Source organism: Equus przewalskii, chromosome 29 (genome assembly GCF_037783145.1).
Source record: "Equus przewalskii isolate Varuska chromosome 29, EquPr2, whole genome shotgun sequence".
NCBI classification, from domain to species: domain Eukaryota; kingdom Metazoa; phylum Chordata; class Mammalia; order Perissodactyla; family Equidae; genus Equus; species Equus przewalskii.
The window spans coordinates 21,176,377-21,203,250 of record NC_091859.1 but is presented as its reverse complement, the minus strand read 5'-3'; the positions used below and the strand labels follow the sequence as shown (position 1 = coordinate 21,203,250).

The window sequence follows — 26,874 nt, the reverse complement described above, 5'->3', positions numbered from 1 at the left end:
TTCTAACCAACGGGATAGGAGAAGAGATTTTCAAGATGCTTCTGAGAAAGCTTTTCATCTCTCCTCAGAAAGGAGCTCAGGTTTCTTTCTCTTCTCTTCTCTCCCTCTTTCTTTCCTGTCACACACCAAGTTAGTATGCGGCCTAATTGCTCCAGCAGCCATCCTCCAACCACAACAGGAACCAGCCTGAGGATTAAAACAAAACAGAGCAATATAAAGACCCTCTGTCTTTGATGACCTACTGAAAGCACTGGATCCACCCTGCCACTGGAATTCCTCTTATGTTAACTAACACATTTCCTCTATTTTTTTTGGTGAGGAAGATTGATCCTGGGCTAATATCTGTGTCAGTGTTCCTCTATTTTGTACATAGGTCACCACCACAGCACAATTTTGATGAGCGGTGTAGGTCTCCACCCGGGATTCGAACTCATGAACCGTTGACGGCCAAAGCGGACCACACTGAACTTAACCACTACACCACGAGGCCGGACCCCACATTTCCTCATTTTTTAAGCCAGTTTGAGTTGCATATTCCATGAGTTGCATCAACATCAAGCTTTTATTAAATACCTACTGTGGCAGGGACAGTATTAGGGATTAAGATTATAAAAATAAATAAGACAGTTAACTAGCCCATTGTAGAATTTTTATTCTAAAAGAGGACATGGATCCCTAAGAAAATAATTAAGAAAAAAAGAGAAAGAATTATGGTATCTTCTATAATAGAGAATGGTGCAATAAGAGCCTAATGGAAGAAGTATTTGTTCTGCTTGTCTTGGAAATCAATTCTATCTCCTTTATTCTTAAGGACAAAGAATCAAATTGTTTTCATATTCTCATTCTCAATGTTTGGCATGATTCCTCGTGCACAGGTGTTCAATAATATTTGATTAATTTAGCTTAAGTACTTATCAAAAGGATCATTTTTACTAGGTTCTCTAATGTGCTTGTTGATTTTTTTAGAGGATAAGATTGAGTCCAAATACAGTGCACATTTCCATTACTATTTCCTCCTATTTTGCCAGAAGTCTCCAGCAATACATACTACCTATCTAGTATGTATGTGTGTGTATTTATTGTACTGCCAAAATGTGTTTAAGATACCTTAAAGTATAAAATACAGACACACCTGAATAGTCATTTTTCCAAAGAAGACATACAAATTGCCAACAGGTATATGAAAAGATGCTTAACGTCACTAATAGTCAGGGAAATGCAAATCAAAACCACAATGAGACATCACTTGCACCTATTAGAATAGCTATTGTCAAAAAGTCAAAAGGTAATGAGTGTTGGTGCGGATGTGAAGAAATGAAAACCTTGTGCATTGTTGGTGGGAATGTAAACTGGTACAGCCATTATGGAAAACAGTCTGAGGGTTTCTCAAAAACTTAAAAATAGAACTACCGTATGACCCAGCAATCCTACTTCTGGGTATGTATCCAAAGGAATTGAAATCAGTATCTTGAAGAAATATCTGCACTCCCATGTTCATTGCAGCATTATTCATAATAGCCAAGGTGTAGAAACAACCTAAGTGTCCTTCGACAGATGAATATATAGAGAGAAATTATAAATATTATAAATGTATAAATGATAATGGAATATTGTATATATATTCCATTCCAATATTGTAAAATATGGAATTCACAGAAACAGAGAATAGTAGAAAAGTGGTTTCCAGGGGCTGGGGCGGCATGGGAAATTAGGAGAGGTAAAAGGGTTCAAACTTTCAATTATTAAAAAAAATAGCTGTCTTCTTGGAAATGCAAATGACAGATGTCGAAATTTTAGAATGGAATTTTGATATAATTTGGTAACTTTTCAGAAGGCAAGAGTGCCAGAGCTGGAAGTAGTTTCCTTAATCCAGACAGGTAGCGCCTTGTTTGACGAGATTCTCCATCCTAATCTTCTTTCCAGAAAATGTACTGCTGCCTACTGGGAGGCTTTAGCAAAAGGAATGTAGTTGTAGCTTCACTTTAGCCTGAAATACTAGGAATATAGGACTCAGAGAACTAACTGGAATTAGGAAAACTTGGTCAATATACCTCCTTCGGAATGTGTCTCGGGGTTAAGCAATACTGATTTCAAGACGTGCGGATGATGTGATGAGTCCACTGGGCACAGGCTCTTCTCTGACGGGTGTGTCAGGAGCAGTGAAAAGGACACTGCTAAGCACAGATGATCAGTAAACTTGTTTTCAGTTCATCTCTAACTGCCAGCTTTGTAATTACATGTTTTTCTTTTCAAAATCCTCCAGGATTTTCCAAGTTTAAGAATGTGTTCTCCTTCCTCCTATTTCTCCCTTTCCCACTTTTTTACTTGAATTTGTTCAGTTTGTTTAGTAATTTTCAGTTTAAACTGTGTCTGTATCTATCCATTCATTCATTCACTCATTTATTTTTGACAGATAAAAATTGTATATATTTAAAGTGTACAACATGATGTTTTGATATATGTATACATTGTGAAACGATTACCACAACCAAACTAGTTAAAATATCCATCACCTCCCATAATTACCTTTTTGTGCGTGTATGGTAAGAACACTTGAGATATACTCTTTTAGCAAATTTCAAGTATACATTATTAGCTGTAGTCACCAGGCTGCACCCTAGGTCTCCAGAACTTATTCATCTTATAACTGAAAGTCTGTACCCTTTGATCAATATCTCCCCTCTCCCCCCACCTCCTAGCCTCTGGTAACCACCATTCTGCTCTCTGCTACTATGAGGTTAACTTTAATTGTAGATTCCATATATAAGCGATATCAGGTAGTATCTGTCTGTTTCTGTTTGGCTTACTTCACTTAGCATAATACCCTCCAGGTTCATCCATGTTGTTGCAAATGACAGGGTGTCCTTCTTTTTTAAGGCTGAATAATATTCCGCTATATATGTGTATCTCCTACATTTTCTTGATCTAGTCATCCACTGACAGGCACTAAGGTTATTTTCATAACTTGGCTATTGTGAACAATGCTGCAGTGAACATGGGAGTACAGATATCTCTTCAAGACAGTAGTTTCACTCCTTTGGGTATGTACCCAGAAGTGGAACTGCTGGATAAGAAAGCTATTTTCAAGTTTGCATAAATTTTCCTTAAAGAATGCGTTGCTATTAATTAGGACTCTCAATTGCAAATGAGACAAACACAATTTAAGTGAGTTTAAGCGAAAGAGCAAATGACTAGCTTGTCTGAGAAGTTGAAATACAGCTGTATTGAGGGAGCAGACCAATATTGGCACCTTTCATTTTCTCTCTCTGTCTCCACTCTTCTCCTGTATGTTAGTTTTCTCTTAACGTAAGATGGGAGCCATGAGACTTAAGAAGATTACTGTATGTGACTCCATGCTACATCTTAATCTAGCCAATTTCTGCAGAAATTGATCCATCTATCGGTTCAGTGAAGTCCTCTGATTGATCCTGCTTGGATCAATGGCCCACTTGTGAACCAATCACTGTGTCTAGAAGAAGAGGTTACTATGAATGGCCAAGCCTGGTTCATGTGCCATTACTTTGGCAAATGAGTGAGGCCCTAGGAAATGCAGCCCATGAGAATCACAGGAAGTAGAGGAGAGGCAATTCCTGTAAAGAAGGGATGCTGGATAGAAAAAAGAAATAGTCCAAGGCAGTAGGAAAGCACACGTCAGGTAAATCATACTATCCAAGAACCTTTTTAGACATGTATCTAAGGGACCTGTGATAATTAGTGCTCTTCCAATTTGAGCGAGGAGGGGAATCAGTGGCCTTTTGCCCTGGAACTGGTAGCCTTACATCATGGGAATCTGAGTTGTGTTAACCTTACAGCCTACCTGTCCCATAGATCAACTCTTCCATTTTGTTGTTATCTCAGATAACATGTTTAACTCCTACATATTCTGAGTATATCATCTATGAGACAGGATAAGTGGGCGCTAATACAGCATGTGGGTCTTTTCTAAAGCACTTTGAAGTCCTGGGAAGACCAGGGTTATGGCATATGCTCCAGCGAGCCTGTTAAGATTACGCACGATGACTCTAGGCTATGTTTGGAACTCTTTCTGAAGTGAATGAACAGATGGCCAGCAGTGGCTAAAACTGAAAGTAGTTTAAAAAATGCTCAGAGTCAATTATTTTAATACTCTCCAAGCTTAAAGATTCTTTGAAAATGCCTGGACAATATTTACTGAGAAACATGTTCCTTCTGGAATGAATTCAGCTCAAGGAGAGCAGATGTGCTGTAATGTTCTAAGACGTGAATTCAAAGTGATGTAGAAAAAGAACTACTGGTTTCACATCCCTGTCACAGAAGTCTTGAGGCATAATTAATTGATGATGATTGCTTCAGAAATATTCTGAGCCAAGACTCGATCAAAAAAGAGAAGTAGTTTTCTCATTAGCTTTCTAATAGCACATATTATCCACAAGAAATTCACAAGAATGGGCATGCTATGTCTTGGAAAAGCGACCCACTTGGAGTATGCTTGAGCCAGAAACAGCAAAACGGTGGGAAAGGCGAGTTTCAGAATTCTGAGTCCTAGAAACTATGCCAGTAGGATTTTCTGAGGGCCAAAAAAGACAGTGAATCATCCCGCCCAGCTGTGAGAATGCAGCTGTGAGACTGCTGAAGGAAATGATGAAGTAGAAGGCAAGCTCATAAAATGGACATGCTGCCAAGCTGAGAGCAGGATTAGCAAACTGGAGGACAAAATCAGTATTTAGAATGACTCTGGCAAGTCAGAGAATTGGGTCTATAAAAAACTTCAACAAGACCAGTCACAAATTAGCATGACGTAAGAATTGATAGGACCAACCTAGGGCCGTAGGCACAAGTTGAGCAGCAATGGAAGAAGATGGACCACACTCTGATAGTTTATAATATTTGGAGATTATCTCACCCAACTAATTCATTTTACAGATTAAAAAAAAGTCTTACTCAGAGAGGATGTTTCCATTGTCTCTTGTTATTTAACAAATTATCCCACAAAATAGAGGCTTGAAAGTTATTTGCTTACAATTCTGCAATTTGGGCGAGGCTTGGCGAGGATAGCTCGTCACTGCTCCACATGGCGTCAGACGGGGTGATGCCACTATGGCTAAGATCTACTTCCAAGAATGCCTCACTCATAGGCAGGTAAGTTGGTGTACTTGGTTTGGTCTGTTAGATCAGCTCGGGCTGTCGGCCAGGGATCTGGTTCTCCTCCGCATGGCCCCTCCACATGGCGAGGCTGGGCTCTTGGAGAGGCCACAGGGAGGACGACTGCTCACAGCATGGCTGTCTCGGGGTAGACATATTACATGGCAGCTGGCTTCCCCCAGAAAGCTGGAGGTCTTCTTAGGGCTTGAGCCTGGAGTGAGCAGGGCCACTTCCTCTGCATCCTATTGGTTAACGCGGGTCCTAGGTCCAGCCCCAGTTCAAGGAGAGAACACCACATAGCGGCATGAATATCGGGGGACACGGTTCAACTCACCACAGAGGAGATGTGACTTGTGCAAAGTTAACTATGTGCTACTGTCCATTGGAGGAAAATTTGACTCTACTATGTCTGTAAAATGGAACATAGAAAAAAATATATTTGTTTTGTGTGGACAACATAGAAAAAAAAGAAAGGAAGAAAAAGAAAATAGGCAGAAATAATAAAATAATGATGCTACTGTAAGAACCATGGTCAAATTTCAGCTTCACGACTTAAAAGAAACCTGGAAATTTTGGGCGTAAGTCAGAGGAGAGCAGTTATTATGACCCCAGAATAGGAAAATAAAATTTATGATAAACACTTTTACAAAATAAAATTATATAGCCTAGAGAAAATAAGACTGGAGGGTGACAATACTAATCTTCAAAGCCTGTGTGTGAATATTCACCAATTCCTGTTCTCCAAGAAGAAAAAAAGAGGATGTCTATTTAAATTGATCACTTAAGATTTAGGTTGAAGGAATTTCTTGGAATATATGATGGATTAGAAAAAGGAGACGTAAAATTTTCTTTCTAAAAATCCTTAAAAGAGGCTACAGTCAAATATAGGGGAAAGATTTTCTTTGTTCTGGAAAAAAGGAACCCTCCATGATGACTCCTTCCTGTGAAGATGTGAAGCTCCGAGGGAGCAGTGAAGCTCTCTGTAGATCAATTGTCTCTACCTTCCCACCTGCGTTATTACTAATTTATGGCCCTGTCCTTGCTTCTTGCCCTACATCCCACTGGATCAGATGTTCCTTGAGGGTAAGGATTATGTCGTGTTTTTTTTTTTTTCTTTTTTGAGGAGGATTAGTCCTGAGCTAACATCTGCCACCAATTCTCCTCTTTTTGCTGAGGAAGACTGGCCCTGAGCTAACATCCGTGCCCATCTTCCTCCACTTTATATGTGGGACACCTACCACAGCATGGCTTGCCAAGTGGTGCCATGTCTGCACCTGGGATCCAAACCAGCGAACCCTGCACTGCAAAGCAGAACGTGCATGCTTAACCGCTGCACCACCAGGCCGGCCCCAGGATTATGTCTTCATCTTCTTTTCTCAGAGCCTACAACTTTCTCTTAACAGAATATGTGCTCATCGTAAAGTAGTTAGATACCATTGCCCATGCTAACTGATTGGATGCCAAACTCCATGATTAAATAATTGTCCATTTATTCAATTCACTTGATGTTTACTGTGCATTGACTCTGTACCAGGCACTACACTATGTGCAATGACATACTGTGGTCAACAAAACGTAGTTTCTGTCCTTATAGTTTATAAGAAGAAATACATAGAGAATTTTTGAAGGAAAACTATAGGATGATATGAGAGGTTAAAATAGGAAGACTATTGGAGTCAGCCCTGTGACGGAGTGGTTCAAGTTCCATGTGCTCTGCTTCAGTGGCCGAGGTTCTCGGGTTCAATCCCAGGTGTGAACCCACTCCACTTATCAGGCATGCTGTGGCAGCATCCCACATACAAAATGGAGGAAAATTGGCACAAATGTTAGCTCAGGGCAAATCTTCTTCAAGCAAAAAGAGAGATGCAGATTGGTAATGGATCTTAGCTCAGGGCAAGTCTTCCTCACCAAAAAAAAATTAAAAAATAGAGGGACTATTGATCTGGGGAGATAGAATAGTGAGTGATTATGAGCACAGGCTCTGCAGTCAGACTGACTGCAAGTTTCTTAACAATTTGAACACTAAGTTTTTTGATATGTAAAATGGAAATAATAGAATCTATCTCATAAAATTGTTTCAAAATATAACCCTTGGTATAAGGTCTGTGTCTACTGGACTCATTTTTTGTTTTTGAATTTTTTTTGAGCAATTCTAACTGTTTGTAATTATAGATTTTTCATAGAGGTCTTCCTCTAAAAATATTGGCTTTTGTTTTATCTTAGAGATCTTCAAAAAAAGCAAACAGAAAATTCACTTTATTTTTAATAGGCTAAAATTCATTCTATTTTGCAATACCATCCAGGTCCATTGGACCCTTACGAAATCTAGGATAAGTTATGGGATTTTAGTGATCTTATTTTTCTTATATCTTGAATTGTTTTGCTATTTTATCATCCTCAGAATTAGTTCATCATTACTGACCAGTTATTCTCAACTGTGATTTTTACAAAGACTAAAATAATAAGAAAATGGAAGAATTGTTAAATTACCCTCAAGTATGTGCAATAGTGAAATGAATCACCACTAATATATCATTCTTCAGTTTCTTATTATAATGAACAAAGTATTGAATCATCTTTCAAGAAGGCATAAAAAATACAGGAAAAACTATCTTTAAGTCTTTTTAAAAAAATTTTTTTAAACACAGTTGAGAGATTTAAGTGTACAAGTCAAGTTCTGGAGACAAGGGAGTTCAGAGGGGGGAAGTAATACTTCATGTGGTACACATGACAACAAAGAAAAATGGTAAATAAATAATTAAGGTTTAGGAAACACTCCCCTTAATTATCTGGAAGTCCCTCAGCTAGATTGTAAATGCACAGAGTGTTTACAATTTTTTATTCTCTCCAAGCTGGGCTGAGCTGGGCTCACAGTATGTTTTCAATAAACGATTGATTAATTGAGAGAAATGGACTCAACTCAGTCCTTCGTGTCAGTAAAATGGAATGGTTAGAAGTATGACTCTTGCAGTCCAATAATCCTGGATTCTAATTCCTGCTCTGCCACTTAACTAGATGTTTGACCTTAATCAATTTACCTCTCAGAGCCCCAGTTTCATCATCTGTAAGAGAGAGACAGTAACAGTACCAACCTCATAAGACTGATATGGTACCGATACGAGACAACACAGGTGAAATGCTTAGTGACAGCTCAGTAAGTGTTAGCCTCTACTATTTTTTTTTCCTAGTTAGATATTTTTCATCAGCGAAGCAGTCCCATGTACAAAACCAAATGTCAACAGCGTTAACACAATAGTCTCACATGACTATTTTTCCCTAGAGTAGAAACCAGCTTTTCATTTATTGTCATGATTTATGACGGGATTACATTTGTCAAGGGAGTGAATTTAAGATCTGGGCCTGGCTTTTCACATAATAAACCAGGAAAGAGAGGTCCTCAGGAGTCATCAATTAACACTGAATTATATCTTATAAAAGCAAAAGGGAAGAATAAAATTCTCCTTATCATGTGAAAAGGATTAGCACTCATCCCACAGGAAAACAACCTAAAATTTGAAAGCTTTTCAGGATAAACTTGATATAATGTATGCACAACAGAAATGTTATAATATTCTTTTCCACTTGTACCAGCTTTTCTCCATGCTTAATAAAAACAAAGCTTGGGAAATAATACCATGGTTTTTTCCAATACATCTGCCAACTAGGTGAGAATATTAATATTAATAATGGTATTAATAATTATGATAATAATAACAGCTAGCACTTAATAAGCACCACAAGTATTTCACTAATAATTGAAATAATTCAATTACGTCATTGAATTATCATACTGTTACATATTACATACTGAAAAAAAGTTTTGAGAAGTTGATCCCAAGAACAAGAAGGGTGCACGAGGTAAACATTGTGATGTGCCACTCAGATCCCTCTTCACTGAAGGATTTGTTGCCCCAGCTGCTAGCACTGTTGGCAGACAGCCTTACCCATGTTAACACCTTTCAGGAATTGCCTCAATCAGCCTCCGGCTGTCAGCCAGCCCCTTCCAGGATTGCCTCAGAGGCAAAGAGCAGCCCTACCCAAAACCACACCCCTTCCAGCCGGCCCATATCCAATGACTGGTTGATGTAGGAGTATAAAGGCCTGGCCATCCAGGGCCCACTTAGGACAGCTTTGAAGGGGGCCATTCTAGCTTCACAGCTCTGTGAGGGATCAGCTGGGACTATGGTTGGTGTGCATCACAGCTGGACTTAGCCCTCTGCTTCCTTCCCCATGTTTTGACAGTTTTGATCCCGAGAGCACTGCTTAACAAACATCTTGCATGCAAAGCTCTGTCTCAGAGTCTGCCTTCTGAGGAACCCAACTTGTGACACTGCAAGCACACTACCAATGAAAGGCCATCTTTACTCACACAAAATACCTTACATCTTGAACAATATGTTACCAAATTTAGTTATTGCAAAATATGGAATCTCAAGCAACTTACATTCTTCTTAGTCTTATTCTGCGCTCTTCTATAGCCTGCAGGTTGGATGGAAGATGGCCGTGGAGTAGCTGTGCTTTGATATGCAGAGCACAGTGCTAGTTCCAGCATACAGTTGAAGGTGAATACTGGGAAACAAAATTTATCGGACTGCAAGTGACAACTCATACTCGTAACCAAAATAAAATAAAGAAAAGTAGGATCTTCCTCTGGAATAAAGGACAAACGTAAGAAATACATTCTGATTGGGAAAAATTTAATTACACAAATTGTATAAAATTAAAAAGGAAAGATACACCTCTTTCCTTACCTCAACCCCTGTTCCATTCCCCAGATGTAATCACTGTTGGTGTGCATTATTTCCAGACCTCTTTCCATGAATATTTATTTATAGCTGTGCACATGTTTGAACATGAATTTTTAATAAAAATGGAATTAATTATATATATTGCTGGGCAACCCACATTATGCAAGATAATCTGCTTCTCTCAAACTAGTGATTTAAATGTTAATCACGTTTAAAAAATACCTTCACTGCAACATCTAGACAGACTGGTGTTTGACCAAACACCTGGGCACCATAGACTAGACAAGTTGATACACAAAATTAATCATCGCAAGACCACCCCTTGTCAACTTGGCACTCTTTAAACCATAGTTAAAATCTAAATAAAGATAATAATAGTGTCTCAGTTCAGGCTGCTATAACAAAGTACCATAGATTGGGTGGATTATAAACAACAGAAATTTATTTCTCATAGTTCGGAAGGTTGGAAGTCTGAGGTCAGGGTGCCAGCACGGTCAAGTCTTGGTGAGAGCCCTCCTCCAGTTGCAGACTGCTGACTTCCTGTATCCTCACACGACGAGAACAGGAAGGGGAAGGAAGCTCTCCTGTGACTCTTATAAGGGCACTAATCACACTCATGACGGCTCCACCCTCATGACCTCATCTAATCCTAATTACTTCCCAAAGGCCCCATCTCCTAATACCATCACATTGTAGGGGCAGGGTTTCAACATGCGACTTTTGGGGTACACAAACATTCAGTCCATAACAACAAGGTTAAACTTCCATCTAACATGATACAACTATCTTTTGTACAACTGAGAAAGCGCTAACTGTTTCCCCAGAAGAAGATGCAGAGTCCTTGGGTGATGTTCACTCTTCTCGATATCATGTAACTTAAATACCATGATGTAAAGTCAATACATCCTATGTTATAAAGTAAGAGGATTAGGGAGAGAAGATGCTTGCTACACATCCACACATAAACACATTCATAACAAAATAAGGAAGATATACTCATGACAATTACAGTCCTCATTATTACTGGTTACGTGGTCATAGCTGGTATTTAGAACTACCTTCTTCCACTCTCTTTCCGTATTCCCTTTGTCCTCAGCAAGCACCTCAGCTGGTAGTGGTTCTTTACCAGGTGGAGTAACTCAAACGTCATTCCTAAAGGTTCTGGGTCATTACTAGTCCTGCCTGAATTGGGTTGTTCTAGTTTTCCATCAACTTTAATCATAGGCCATGGTAATAATAAGAGACACCCTAAGAGATCGGCCTCTACTTCAGACATACCCTTCCTTACCTCCATTGTGAAGCAGTGGTCCAATTCCCCTTGGTAATCAAAATCAATCACCCCAGCCAGCACAGCAACTCCCTTCTTTGCCTGTTTAGAGGCACGAGGAGCCCAAAGTGGTGGGGCGGCAGTCTTACCTTCCAATTCAATGGAATCATTGCTGTGTCTTCTGGTAAGGGCACTCTTCCATTTGGAACTAAGACTTCTAGGCCAGCAGACCATGAGATCATGAGGACAGGAAGAAAAAACTTTGCTAGTAGTTCATTATGGATAATAGTGAATGGTGCTGTTTCCAGTTTCCACCCCTTGATTCCTGGACCCGTGAATCCTGGCCGTGGGAGAACAGCAGAATATACAAAGCATATAGAGCCTCCTGGAGAACCTAGTCCTAGCCCTGCAAGATACTGCCACCTAGCCGGCACTATAACTGAGTCTTCAAAAGGCCATCCCACCATTCTATGAGACCAGCTGCCTCAGGATGGTGGGAAACATGATAAGAACAGTGAATTACATGAGCATGAGCCATTGTCACACTTCATTTGCTGTGAAGTGAGTTCCTTGATCAGAAGCAATGCTGTGTGGAATACTATGACAGTGGATCAGGCATTATAGGTGTACAGATGGTATTTTTGGCTGAAGCATTGCATGTAGGGAAGGCAAATCCACATCCAGAGTGTCTACTCCAGGAAGAACAAAATGCTGCCCCTTCTGTGATGGAAGTGGTTTGATGTAATCAACCTGCCAGCAGGTAGCTAGCTGCCTGATCACCCTGGGGAATGATGCCATACCGGGGACTCAGTGTAGGTCTCTGCTACTAGCAGATTGAGCACTCAGCACTGGCCATAGCCAGGTCAGCCAGAGTGAGTAGAGGTCCATGTCACTGAGCCTTCATCCCTAACACCATGGCCACCTTGTTCATGAGCCCATTGGGCAATGACAGGAGTGGCTAGGGAAAGAGGCTGACTGGTATCCACAGAATGGGCCATCCTGTCCACTAGATTATTAAAATCTTCCTCTACTGAGGACATACTTTGGTGAACATTCACATAAAACACAAATATCTTCACATTTTTCACCCATTCAGAGAAGCCTATCCACATTCCTCCTCCCTAAATTTCTTTGTTACCAATTTTCCAATCATGTGACTTCCAAGTCTCTGACCATCCAGTCAAACCATTGGCCATAGCCCATGAATCAGTATATAATCACATCTGGCCATTCTTCCTTCAAAGCAAAATGACCGACCAGGTGCACTGCTTGATTTTCTGCTCACTGGGAGGATTTCCCTTCACCTCTGTCCTTCAAGGATGTCCCAGAAAGCTCCCGTGGTAGTGCGGCTGTCTGTTTTCAAGTGGTGCCTTCATATTACATAGAACCACATATAAACCAGGCCGGAGATTCTCTGCCTCTGTCAACTGATAGTAGGGAACTCCCCATGAGGCCATGGGCACAAGCTGGGAGAGAGAAGGTAATGTTATAGCAATGGGAATCCTTTTACATCCATACTATAAATCTAGCTCACTCATTTTAACAGCTGGATTGTATTCTATTTTATCCTTATACCATAATACAGCCATCTCGTTGTATGAGTTTTTAGCTTGCCTCCAATTTTTTTTTTTTTGCTTTTAAAATTCTCCAGTGGGGGGGCAGGGGAATATATATATATATATATATATATGGATATATATAGCCTTCTGCATTTGTGAGATTTCCATAAAAATTAATAATAATATAAATAAAAAACAAAGATGTTAACTGTGACAACTAGATTGGCTACTCTAGACAAAGATACATCAAGAGAGTCAACGGACCATTTTGAAATCTTCTACAGGCTCCTCTGACCACTAAGAAAAGAAGATAATGAAACTCTCAAGAGAATGTGTGTGTGTGTGCGTATCTACATATTTTATCAACTATTTATGTATTGCTGAGCTAGCATTCAAACCAATATAGGAGCAATTATTTTCACCCATAATTTTGAGGTGGTTTAGCAAGTGTTGTCACAGAATGAATTTCGGGTATTTAATAGTTAGAATATAGTCTAACTTATTTAAAATTCTTCTGTTAGCCTCAAGCAGAGCTCCACAAATTACCTAATAGATCAGTTAGGTATTTAGTATTTTTTGATGGTTGTGTCCACACTAGGAGATGGTCCAATCTTGGGGATAATTATTTAAAGAATGTATTTCAAATTCAACAGAAGTCTTATTCTTATACTTCTGCATAATAATATATCTTTTCCAACTTTACCAAACTAGTGATCCTAACAGTTTATGCTTTATAAGTCAAAGACACTCATTCCATTCCAGCCAAGAGGATGGTTTTCCCAGTTTCTTTTGTAACGGCCTCTACATTGCACACATTAGTGCCTGGTCATACTTCATTTGACCAAGCCGAGAAGAGCCATCTCACACATGGACAGCTAAAATGCCTATCTCTATTCACAGTGCATTGAGTTAGTGGGGAGTTCACCTCCGACTCACACAGCAAAAGCTGAAGGCAAAGTGCTTTAAATCTTTGTGAATTTCTAAAGAAACCAACCTCCAAGCTGGAAAGGGGTCTCTTCTCTGGGGGGTCTGCTACAAGCAGAGGCTGCTTGTTACTCACAAAACCTTACACATGAGCCACCTTGCAAAGAATTGCCCCATATTTTAAAAAAATAGCTTAAATTCCATCGTCTGAGATTTTATTTGGTATCTTTAAAGCCTTTCAGTCTTCTAAAAAATCTCTTAAAATACAAATTCCTGGGAGAGTTAATCCCTTAAGCCAAGAGAGCAGTTAACATCTTCGTTAAACAATTTAGAAATGAGACACAGGGTTTCGGCAAGGAGATAAAATCAAGACAGGAGAGAGCCATAGAGCAAAAAAAATTTTTTTGCTTATTTTACAATTTTGCCAATAATCTACCCTCACAAGATTTCAAGTAATAAGTAAATCAGAAATATAAATGCATGCTAATTTAGTTAGGCTTGGATATTAATTTGTCTTTTAAAATATTTCAAAATATTGATCCGATAAACTAGATAATGCTTTATTTATAGATATCACTTCTCTTCGATACACTTTCTTTTCAACTCATGAACTTTCTATATCTTGTTCCTTCCAGGAGTCATCATACTTGCTAACTCTAGAAAATGCATCCTTTTTTATTCTCCCATCCCTCTAAACCATTATCTTAGCTTTTATCATTATCACGTCCCTACTTTCCTTTAGTTTTGCCACGCATATGTGTATCCTTAAATAATATAATGATATTAGTTTTGCCTTTATATTAGTTTTTCAACTTTGTATAAATGGAAACGTACTGTACATACTCTCTTGCTTCTTTTGCTCCATATTGTTGCTTATAGCTGTACTTTGTTCATTTTCATGTCTGCATAATTTTCCATTTTATAAATATATTTCAATTTATTCCTCCATTATACAGTAAATAAATATTTATAATGTTTCCATTTTGAGGGTATTAAAAACAATGCTCTTATGAACACTGTTAAACATGAACTCTGATCAACATAAACACACAGTATATTCTTAAGGATGGAATTGTTGTGTCTTAGTTTACGAGTATCTTCAACTTTACTGGATAACGCACAATAATTTCCAAAGTGGTCGTGCCAATTTATACTGCCACCAAAAGTGTCTGAGAGCTCCTGTTGCTTCTTATCCTGGGCAACTCTTGATATTGGCAGATGTTCTAATTTTTGCAAATCTGGTAAGTGTGTGAAGGTATCCTGCTAATCTGTATAGCTCTGATTAGAAATGATGTTGAGCACCTTTTTCCTACCCTTTATCAACCATTTGGATACCCTTTATAGCAAAATGGCAAAACGCCTTTGCACACGTTTTGCCCGTTTTTCTGTAGGGTTGTCTTCTTTTCTTTTTTTAAGGCGTTCTTTAATCTGGATACTAGTACTTGATTGATGCTATAGGTTGCAAACATCTTCTTCCAATCTGTGTCTTGTCTTTTTGTGCATGTGTGTATGGTTTTTTGGGGGGTATTTTGGTAAGGAAGATTGTCCCTGAGCTAACATCTGTGCCAATCTCCCTCTATTTTGTATGTGAGACACTGCAACAGCATGGTTGGACAAGTGGTGTGTCGATCCGTGCCCGGGATCCAAACCCATGAACTGTGGGCAGCCGAAGCGGAGTGCACAAACTTAACCACTATGCCACTGGACCAGCCCCTCTTTTCAGTCTTTGTACAGTGTCTTTTGACAGTTGATTCTAATGTAGTCAATTTTTCCCTATATGTTTAGTGCTTTTTGTGACATTTAATAAATAATTTCCTACCCTTGAGGTATTCTCCTATATTATCTCCTAAAAGCTTTATAGTTTTGACTTTTGCATTTAAGTCATCAATCTACCTGATATTGATTTTTGTCTGTGGTATAAGTAGGAGTCAATTTCATTTTTTTCTATATAGATATCAAATTGTTCTAGCACCAATCTTCCAGAACAAGAAGAGATTATTCTGAGTTGTTTTTTCTTTTCTTTTAATGCAAGTGTAAGAAAGCTGTGGCCCTTAACTCAGTTGCTTTCAGCTCATAGAGAAGGTAACAAGAAGGAATTCTATTTACTCCAATAGTTGCTGAAACTCAAGAGTTTTCTTTATATTGTTAGTTGTAGTAATCTAAAAAGAAGCTAAATGTGGAAATACGTTTTTCCATCTAAAACTGAGATCCAGCACGCACAATTTGTAGTACAGAAAATAGGCTTAATTATATTGAAAATGGATAGATGGATAAAAATATTCCTGGGTTTATATCATTTAATCTAATTAAATCCAACAAATACTTGAGGCAAAATATTTTATAACACTTGTTTCATGTCTAAAGGTTATGCTTGTTAAATTGTTTGCTTATTTATCCATTTTCACAATCTCTGTAAATAAATTGAATTTTGAGTTTTTTACTCTCAAGGTTTTGACAGAACTGAGGCTGCCTCTCCATCTCGTGGACTCTATCCTAGCACCATGACATCTTCATACTTGAATCTACTCTACAACGTTACTGCCCGATGGTCAAGTAATTTGAAGAGCTCAATATTGAACCAAAATTTGGCTGATCCCTATTTTTTCCATTCACTGAAAAAAATTCTGCTTGTCCAGAAGCAGCCTGATCCTTCTTCCTCCTCTTAACTCCTCTAGGCTTGCTTTCCTCAGACTAAACAACACTAAGACGCTTTCATTCTTTCTTGATATCCTAATTTCACATCCCCTCATCATCCTAGCTCTTCTGAAGGAAGGGGTTGATGTTATGAATCATAAAATTGACCAGCAGAGAGTAGAATAGACTATCACCTTCCTTACTTCAGATATAATACCTCCATTAATGTATTTGATTTTTTAGAAGACACTTTCCACTGCTTTTTCTGTATACCATCCACAACTAGCCATAACAGTGATATAAAATAAAATTTATTTGTTAACACTAACAATAATAGCATTTTATTACCATTTTAAAGGTGATTGAGTCTAATATTTCTATATTTCTCTTGTTCTTAAAAAATAACCTCAATTATGTTGCTTATGTACTATTAATGAGATCCCAAATGGATTAAAACACACATACATTTCTTAAGAGAAAATAGAACCACTTCTAGCAAAACATGTACCTAAGAGAGTTTTATATTTCACTCTTTGACATGTAAAAGTAGAGTTTCTTAGTCACTTTATTCCCTCTGGTATTCCTTTTTTTTTTTAGTGAAACAGGGCAAATTCTGTTTCTCTGCTTTTTCACATTTTTCAGTATGAGAATGGGACAATATTTTTGCTCTTCTTAGGTAGATTTTTTTTTCCTAGCATAGCCAGTTATAATTTTGAAGTCTTTCCTTTATTCAATCATAGAGATTTTGGGGTTTTTTGAAGAATTATGACTGATGATCCAAAAAACTCAATTACGCCTAGCAAAATTCCATGATCTCATTTCCCAGGAGGTACCGGCGAGCCCGCCCCAGCCAGGGTGCACAAGAACTCTGTTTTAAAGAGTTCCACATGAATGCCTGTTTCTCCCTTGTGTTCTCCACTGCTGGGAATCACCTCTTTGAAAAACACAATGCCATGCTGAATGGGTATTTTTCATTAAAACGTGACCTGGTTCCAGGCTGGTATCTATGCTCCACATTCAGCTGACCCTTTCACCAAATTCACACCCACATATTTTGGACATTCTTCTGACCTAAAAGTGTACCCAGAGCATCTGTTCTGTGCAAAGGATTAATGGAAAGAAAAAAAAGTGTGTGCAGGTCAGAAGCCTGTCTAGTGACTGCATATCCCCCTTCTGATGCTTGAGCATCCCCAAAGGGTGAGACAGCCATCAGTCAAGTGGAGTTTATGGCTTACTTTAAATCCCTAAACTTGGAAATTTACAGATGGGGAGGCATGGGGCGGGGGAAGGACGACAGAAACAATCTTAGGGAAATTTTTTTTTCTTTCTGTTGTAGTTCTTGGCCACTTGGTAACGTCTTATGATTTCTAACATTTTCCTTAAGATGGTCTATTGTAATCAAAAGTCTAAGAAATGCTTGTATTTTGTTCCACAAGTGAAAAGAACAAGGAAAATACCATTTTAGATCTCAAAATTAAGAGGAAAAAAAGCGTATGTACATTCTCCTTTACCCAAAACTCTTTCCTTTCCTCTTTTCTCTGTGTCACTGCTAGAAAAAAAACATAAAGGTAACCAATTCTGGGAAGTGGAACCTAACACATATTTAAGGAAAATGTATTTTTAAAATATAGGTGGTGATATGAATATATCTTTTTTTAAGCGAATCCCGTGCATAAAGAAGACACAAAAGACTGATGACCAGACATAATTCTCAAATAAAATCTCCCAAGTTGTACTACATAACTTCTCAGCCAAATTCCCCTCTTGTGTTTAAGAGAATAAAATGACCATAAAGATGACTAAAGAAACCTCACCAATTTTTTTGCCTAAGGGGATGAGTTTAGGAATTATAGATTATAAGCAAAAGTACAAGATTTCTTTCTGTTATATTGCTGTATACCAGGGCCATTTGCCACCAAAGCAAGAAGGAGCCAACACCTTCAGACAGGCTGTGCTAGAACTAGGTGAGTTCTTTTGACCAAAACAATGAGGGCCCTATGTTCTGGCCTCCAGATGTGGTAGCCACCTCTCTAAATGCCCTGTTGGTGACCTTGACTCATTAGTCGTCCTTCACAGCATTCTATGCTTGGAAGCTGCTATGATTGCCTCTCATCCTCCCTTCCAGACCATGAAAACAGAACTGAGTTTCCTCCCCACTGCCTTACCCCCTACACTTGGGGAGGTAAGAGTAGAACCTAAGAACTGATCGAAAAACGTGGCAGAGGTGACAGGGAAATTACTGTGGAATTCTTGGTTTCTAGCCCCCTGCCCTAAGGATAGGTTAATTACAGAAACACTGACAGAATTTGTAAGAAAGCAACTTCGACTACACCAATCCCCACAGCATTGGCCAAAAGACATAGTGAAAGTAACGCTACAAAAAAGGACTAAAGTAAAAGAGCAAATGCCAGTCCCCAAGGTGTGGCTTTTGGTTCCAACCCAGAAGAATTCAAGTGCAGCTACCCCTGGCTAATTGTGATTCTAATCTCCCAAAAAAGGAAACAAGGGTATTCACAAAATATTTGCCAATGCTTGCCTTTTCCTTAGGAGTCGGACACTGGTTATTTACCTTTTAAATAGTTTTCACTATTTTTTTTTCATGTTTTTAATTTAAATTGACACCTTTTGAAGGTTAGTGAATGGGAAGTAGAATGATCAAATCTAAAAGTTTACTTTTTTTCAGGTAGCAGAGCAGAAAAGAAGCTGCTTTGCTGAAAAGTATTATCCCAGAGCACCCCCTTATGGCAAAAAGCCCTAAGGAAAGTGCTTCCATGGGAAAAGTCAGTGTTCCAAAGCTTCAATATGACATAAATATTGCATTTCCACTCTTAAGAGCTTTTCTTCACTTGTGATGGGAAATTGGAAATTATCTTGGCTCTTAGAAGAATAGTCCCCGTTCACTTTATAGGTAGATTTATTTACTGCTTGAAAAATAATTTCTTTCATGCTAGAAGAACATGACAGTCTATACCTTAGATTCACCCAATCACGGCAAACCTAAACTAATCCAGTTGGGTTTTTTTTTCTGCTTTTTCTCCCCAAGTTCCCCCAGTACATAGTTGTATATTTTAGTTGTGGGTCCTTCTAGTTGTGGCATGTGGGATGCTGCCTCAGCATGGCCTGATGAGCAGCGCCATGTCCACACCCAGGATCTGAACCAGCGAAACCCTGGGCTGCTGAAGCGGAGCGTGTGAACTTAACCACTCGGCCACGGGGCCGGCCCCTCCAGTTGGTTTTTCGGGGAGGGGGGGGGTTTGTGAGGAAGATTGGCCCTAACATCTGTTGCCAACCTCTTTTTGCTCGAGGAAAATTGTCACTGAGCTAACTTCTGTGCCAATCTTCCTCTATTTTATGTGGGACGCCTCCACAGTGCAGCTTGAGGAGCAGCGCATAGGTCCGCGCCCAGGATCCAAACCTACGAACCCGAGGCTGCTAAAGAGGAGTGCATGAATTTAACCACTATGCCACCAGGCCAGCCCCTTAATCCAGTTTTTATATTCATGATGAACTCAATTCCCAGACGAATTTCTTCTACCACCAGCTGGATTTGAAGTATTTTGTGAATGTCATTTTTCGTTAAACCATTTATACCCACTAACCTCTGAACTCTCTTGGACGCCAGCTTCATAGCTTGTTCATGTTATCAGTGCCCTATGAGCTGTTCTTCACTAAACAAGTCATTGATTCCTATTGTTAAGATCGTGAGTGGCCACAGCTGTAAACACGGTTCTCTGGAGGGTTTCTGCTATAGCTGGAAAAATAAGAAATGATATAATAATTCCGACCCAAGTAGGCAAATGTTTATAATAATTTAGCATGACAGAACATTCACACATAACTTCTTTTTCCTCTTATTTTTTTAACCCGTTACTTAGACTTTTCAACTGTTCTGTATGTCTTGAGACTACATCTCTAAGCTCTTGTATTAAACATCAGAAAAAGACATTCAAATTTAAACGTATGATAGAACTTGGCTTAATAGCATCTTTAAATGCTGATCAAAGGAATAATATTACATATTGAGTTTCCCTATTCCTTTGAGAAGACGTTCTCATTATTAATCTGCTATCATTTTATCCTGAAGGCACAAGATAAATCCCATCATAGCAGGATTCCAAAAAGGTCAGGCCTTGGGGCCGGCCCTGTGATCGAGTAGTCAATTTCATGTGCTCCACTTGGGCGGCCCAGGGTTTGGCCAGTTCGGATCCTGGGCACGGACATGGTACTGCTTGTCAGGCCATGTTGAGGCGGCGTCCCACATGCCACAACTAGAAGGACCTACAATTAAAGTATACAGCTATGTACTGGGGGGATCTGGGGAGAAAAAAGCAGGGGAAAGAAAAAAGATTGGCAACAGTTGTTAGCTCAGATGTCAATCTGTAAAAAAAAAAAAAATTACAACAAAAAGGTCAGGCGTGACTGAGGAAGCCTGAGTGCTGCAGAGTTAGATGAGGTCTGGGTGTTAAACATGGGACCAAAGATAGAGGGTGGTGACTTGAGAAGCAGGCTCACAGGTACAAGATTAGATACCGAATTAGAGGGGTCAGGGTAGGAAGGTTTATTATTGGACAAAAGGCCCAAACCAGCTTTCCCCGCCGTAAGAGAGGGCCAGCGGCTGAGAGTTTTGGGTCCTCACGGACAGTGTTGGAGCAGGGTATCCTCTGTAAAGCATCCAGGACTGGGCACATGCTGAAAGGTAAGTCCAAGTAAAAGTTCTTAGAGAGTTCCAAGGAGCAAGCCAGGTAACCAAGGTCAATGTGGGTTCAGTGGGCAGAAAACATAACCTAGTGCCAAAGGAGCCAGGATGGGCCCCAGGCGATGACTGTGAATGGAGCCTGCCTTTGGTGGTTGTGTAGGGCTGGATAATATCTACACGGTGAGGGTGAGAGAGACAGAACCAGAGAGACAGAGATGGAGAGACTGAGAGACTGTTTAGTCCCAAGTTGGAATTTTTTTAAAATGTTCATTTGCGGGGCTGGCCCCGTGGCCAAGTGGTTAAGTTCACACACTCTGCTGCAGGTGGCCCAGTGTTTCGTTGGTTCCAATCCTGGGCGCGGACATGGCACTGCTCATCAAACCATGCTGAGGCAGTATCCCACATGCCACAACTAGAAGGACCCACAAGGAAGAATATACAACTATGTACCGGGGGGCTTTGGGGAGAAAAAGGAAAAAATAAAGCCTAAAAGAAAAAAAGTTCATTTGCTTCTCTTCCTCTCACCAAAAAATTCCAGCACTCAAAACAGAAAATAAAATGTGGAATCGTTTCTCCCTTGCTTTGCCTTGAAGGTCCATTACGACTTCAAATCATTCTCGCTGTTTCTTATTGCAGACATTTTTTTTTTTTTAACCAATCCTGCGTGTTGGTCCTGATCCACTGATCATGACCTGATCCTTGGTCCTTCTCTAGAAAAATGTTAGTTCCTGAGACTTGAGGTCTCCTGCAGCCACTTTTAACCCGTGATGAATCTTGCTTCATCCAAACATATGTGCCTTACTTGCCCCAGCCTTCGCGCTGAAGCTTGCCGTGCATCCAACGAATTCAGGACACCAGGTAGCTGAATACCTGATCTCCTAATTTCAATGATCTGTCCCTCCACCAGCAATGACAGCTCATTATTCCAGAATTTCCTAGAAACTACCAGGAAAGTCCACTAGAGGTCGCTTTACTGCCACATGCAATGGATGGGGAATTTCAGAGCTTCATTTCCCCTAAAAAAAAGTTATAAAATAGTGTTGGTGTTGTAGTTCCAAGCAAATATGATAGCAAATTGAGAATTAATTACTATGTCTTTCGCATGCCATAGTGCACAGTGCTCCCAGAATTTCAAACACATGAGGCTGAAAGGGCATATGGAAATTATGGAAAATTGAAAGGAAGACAGTTTATTGCTTCTCAAAAGCCACATTCACTACTTGTTCCTTCATAATACAGAACCCACGTGACTCCAGAAGGACAGCAGAGGGGACAGGGTTGCTAAGTGAGAGACGGTACATTCAAGGAGATCGGAAGGTCTGCAAACCCCTGGAACTGTGTGCATTTTCCTGAGGACAGAAGGACCCCCAAAGAGGTTTAAGAGACGGTGGAGAGATTTGGAACCCCAGGAAGACCCTCTTTTTTCTCCACTCTTTCCTGTCCCCAAAGGAAATTCAAGGAGAAATTTGGACTCGGAAACCCCCTCCAAATCCAAGATTATCTCAGCCAGCCAGAGACACATCAAGGAGCTGGTGTTGGAGCCGCTGTTCTTTATAAAGAGCCTGAATGGCAGAACTGGAAGGCTAGCAAAGCCTCAGCATTCACCACCAAACTAGGAGGTACAGAATAAATGATAATTGTTGATAGTTAAGGCAGAATGCAGCCTGAAAACAAAAGGAAGATAAATGAGAATGGCTCACCAGGACCTGAAACCCCAGGCACTAGGGACAAATGGGGATCATTGACATAGAAAAAGGGTGGAAACCCCCAGTGTGATGCAGATTTGTTTGAAACTGAGTGACCAGCTTCTAGAGATACGGGAGTCCCCACAGGCCAGCTCACCCCTCCCCCACAGCCCTGTGTGAGCTCACAATACCTAGCCTTCTGATGGCAGTTACCTCAAAGGGATTTAAACGAACCAAAATGGAAAGCTTTGGATGAGCAGAGTCCGAGTCTGCCGTCAGTGTGAAGGTTGAGAGTTCAGAAAAGTCTGAAGTGTGGACAGGTGAGGCTGAAAGGAAAGAGAATTCAGGGAACTGTGATTTATTTCTGTTCCTTTAGGGATTGAAGGTTTGGGCTTTGACCTGTTCTCAACCGTCTCTGGAGAGTTTGGAGTTTACGAAGTATTGGAAAATAAAGGCCTTTGGTTTTGATCATTACTCCTGACCTTTCCCATCTATCATTTAAATTTGACTTATTAACAATATCTAGCAAAAATCCTGTCCATTTGGAGATAATCGTAGGTATCCTTGTACCTAACTACTCTTCCTAACCCTCTGGGAGAATGACCATATTCTCTCATCTTAGCACTGAGCTCCGTTAGAACTGGTCAGGCTTAAGGAAAGAATTGGGTTTTATACTATGTCTTAAAAGCAGTTAAACTGGAAACCCTAAAGTGGAACCATTTCAAACTAGAGGTATAGTCCAGTGTTGGAGCAGCTCACCATCTATATAGTTTAAAGATACTAACAAGTTCTTTTTAAATCAAAGGATCAAACAGGCACTACTATCTGCAGGCACTTCAAAACAAATGAGCCAAATTTATGCTTTCAATCCAACAGCAACCAGTAGACTCCACAAGAAGTAGAGACAAAATGAGACTGCAAGATAGATTCCAGCTCCAAAACAAGTTCTGTGACTGTCTGCGTCTCCTGCCTTCCCTTTACCACAGATACTCCATTTGATCTGAAATTCGGCGTATCATTGTGAAAAGTGCAAGGATTTAAAGTCCAAACATCTATCCCTTGGGAACTCTGAGATCTAAATGCCAATGTAGCCATTTTCTAGTTGAGTGATTTTGCAGAGTTATTTAACCTTGGTTTATTCATCTGTAAAATGGGAATAAAATGACCTACCTTGTAAGGATTAGCGACGTGTGTGTGTGTGTGTGTGTGTGTGTGTGTAACTATCCCAGCCTCCCTCTCAGAGAAGAGGGTAAGAAAAAATACAATGTCCTATACAAAAAGCACTTTAAAAAATGAAAGTACTATATAAAAAACAGTAATTAATAAACCTGCAATCATGATGTAAAGCATATTGAGGGTTCACTCCTGCCCTCATGCACTAAAATAGACTAAAGATTTGTTTCAGATCTATTGAAACTGCTCTTTCAATCACTTGCAGGACCAATAAGAAGCTACCATAAGACTAATTCCCACTCAACATCAGGAAGAGTTAGCAACAGCGGTCCTAAAACAGAAAGACGGCTTCCAGAAACTGTGAGTTCCTTGTTACTCCTTGTTACTTGTAGAACTGTAGGACAGGGGACGAAGATGGGAAGGGAATGAGGAAGAGACTCAAGGATGGCCAGATCAATTACTGGCCTGGACTTTCTAAGGTCTCTTCCAAACCTGAAAAGTTTTTGCTAGAGAATTATAGAAGGAGATTCTACGTCAAAACTATACTCTTGACCTAGATTACTACCCTTGCTTGGCTTCCCAATAAGCATCTTTCCTACCCTGGTTGCATTAACAGAAGAAAAAAATATCCACATTTCCTACTTCTTTGCAATTATTCCTAAAAACCCTCAGTCACAGGAGCTAGAAAGTGAGCTCCGGGGGACAACGGCTTAAAAAGCAAAAGCTACATTAAGTAAGTAAATGAAATTTGCAGCATGATTCAGATGGTTTGGTTAAAAAGAAAAACAAACCTTTGGGGCTGGCCCCATGGCATAGTGATTGAGTTTGACATGCTCCACTTTGGCAGCTTAGGTCGCAGGTTCAGATCCTAGGCACAGACCTATACCACTGGTCAGCCATGCTGTGGAGGCATCCCACATACAAAATAGAGGAAGACTGCCACAGATGTTAGCTCGAGCTAATCTTCCTCAAGCTGAAAAAGAGGAAGATTGTCAACAGATGTCAGCTCAGGGCAAATCCTCCTCAACAAAAAAACCCCCAAAACCGAAAAATCAAACCTTTATGTGTATATTTGAATTCAATTCTCCAATTTATTTTCTTAATGAAATATTTGACTTTTTTTATAAGAATTCTAAGAAAAGCAAAAATATTTCTTATCAGAGCATCTGAAGGACTATTTATGTAAATTTTTTTATAAGTTAAAATATGCTAGAAGCCACCAAACAGATCTTGTGTGTAGCATATCTGAAATAGACCCAAGGCAGACAGCCTTCGTTGTCTCAGTGTGTGTACAGACCAGGGCACTGGAACATTGTGGAATGTGCATAGAAACCACTGGAGCCAGACCTCCTGGATTCAAGTCCTGGTGTCGCCACCTGTTAGTTACATGACCTAAAACAACTCACTTGATCTCCGTACCCCAGTGTCTTCACCTCTAAACGAGAATAACAGTATATACTTCATGGACTTAGTGTGAGGCTAGATGACAAAATACTTATAAAGCTGCTTGCACAGTCCTCAGGCCTATAAGAGTGCTTCTGGAATAATAGCCATCATTAACACATGGCTCCCTCTGGATGGGTGATGGGTTTTTGAATGTAGACCTTCTGAAATACTTTATTTTTTTTAAGATTTTATTTTTCCTTTTTCTCCCTAAAGCCCCACGGTATGTAGTTGTGTATTTTAGCTGTGGGTCCTTCTAGTTGTGGCATGTGGAACACCACCCCAGCATGGCTCGATGAGGGGTGCCACGTCCATGCCCAGGATCTGATCCAGCAAAACCCCAGGCCCCGCAAGTGGAGTGCACGAACTTAACGGCTCGGCCACGGGTCCAGCCCCAGAAATACTGTAAAATTAAATTTCAAATTATAAAAATAACATACCCTTATTGTAAAATATGGAAGTGACTCCAAAGACTTGAAAAAGAACATTAGTCACCCCTAATCCTACCAATTAGAAAAAAGGCTATTTAACAGTTGGTGTATTTATTCCAAATATTTTTCCTCATATACTTTTACCTAGTTAGGGATCATACGTACACAGTTTGGTAGAACGAGGACTAGGGTTTAGAGTGGACTGTGACATTATGTTATACTTCCTTCGGTGGCATAAGCGAGCTATTCCCACACATACCACCTTGAAAACCATATTTTCCTTTTCCTATTCTTCATTACCCCTTTTTCTCCAGGAATTCACTATCTATTTAGTAAGGACATAGCCCTGTGATCCCTGGCCTTCTTAATGTGAATTTTCTCACTTTCAAAGAGGTACCCTCACTCTCACTTTCAGGAGAGACCCTAGCCTTATATAGTCCACAACTTCTCTTCTCTTTTCTCTCCAATACCTGAGCTCTGGATGTTGGAGTGCTGGTTACCTCCAGTAACCAAACTCCTTGAAGAAAGTGCGAGACAGCCCAGTGTGCCATCAAGTACTACTGCTCTTTGGCTGATAGAAGTATAGAGAGATTCCTAGATTAAATCTTTTTATATGACAACCACCCCTAGCACTTGGTGAAATATTTTCCGGCCCAAACCCTACAATCTGGGTTAACAATATAATCTGTGTAGTTTCTATTGAGGGCTGAAAAGAGAGTAAATGCTCAATTTTCCAAAATGTTCTGGGAAAAGATGCCTTTCAACGCTTTTCCCTGCCTCTCGATGACGGCTCCTTTACGTGGCTCATAGCAGTGAGAGAAGATAACAACTCAGGTGCGACACTCTGCTGCTGCGCTGCAATCTTCATGTCTCTCAAAATAAACAGAAAACAAGCAAAAAAATTTTTTTGAATATCTGTCACCCTATGTCCATCTCTGTTTCCTCTGCACCCCCTACCAGTCCATCCCTATTATCTGGCTGCTCTGAAGCTTCTGGCTGGTCCTAAACCCCCATAAAAACAACCTCTTTTTGGCTAATCTGACTGATGATGGCTCAGAAAGGCACGTTGGAGAGCACAGCACATGCGGTATGTACGCGTACTCACACATGTGTACACATGTACACACAAGATGGCCTGCAGGACACATATACAAAGGACATGCAGAAACAGCTGTACCACACAATTAAAGTAT

General features: G+C 39.9%; 1 protein-coding gene across 2 annotated transcripts in view; it reads left to right on the top strand.

Moving 5' to 3' along the window:
* Positions 1-22,744: 22,744 nt before the first annotated feature.
* USP44 (ubiquitin specific peptidase 44) overlaps positions 22,745-26,874 on the top strand; it is a 45,037-nt gene continuing 40,907 nt past the window's right edge. The window contains exons 1-2 of one of the 2 annotated variants that reach the window (XM_008536790.2): positions 22,745-22,954; positions 24,073-24,167. The gene's annotated coding sequence lies outside the window, so the exon portion shown is untranslated. The remainder of the gene's footprint in view (positions 22,955-24,072; positions 24,168-26,874) is intronic. The other variant, XM_070600335.1, reaches the window with a different exon arrangement.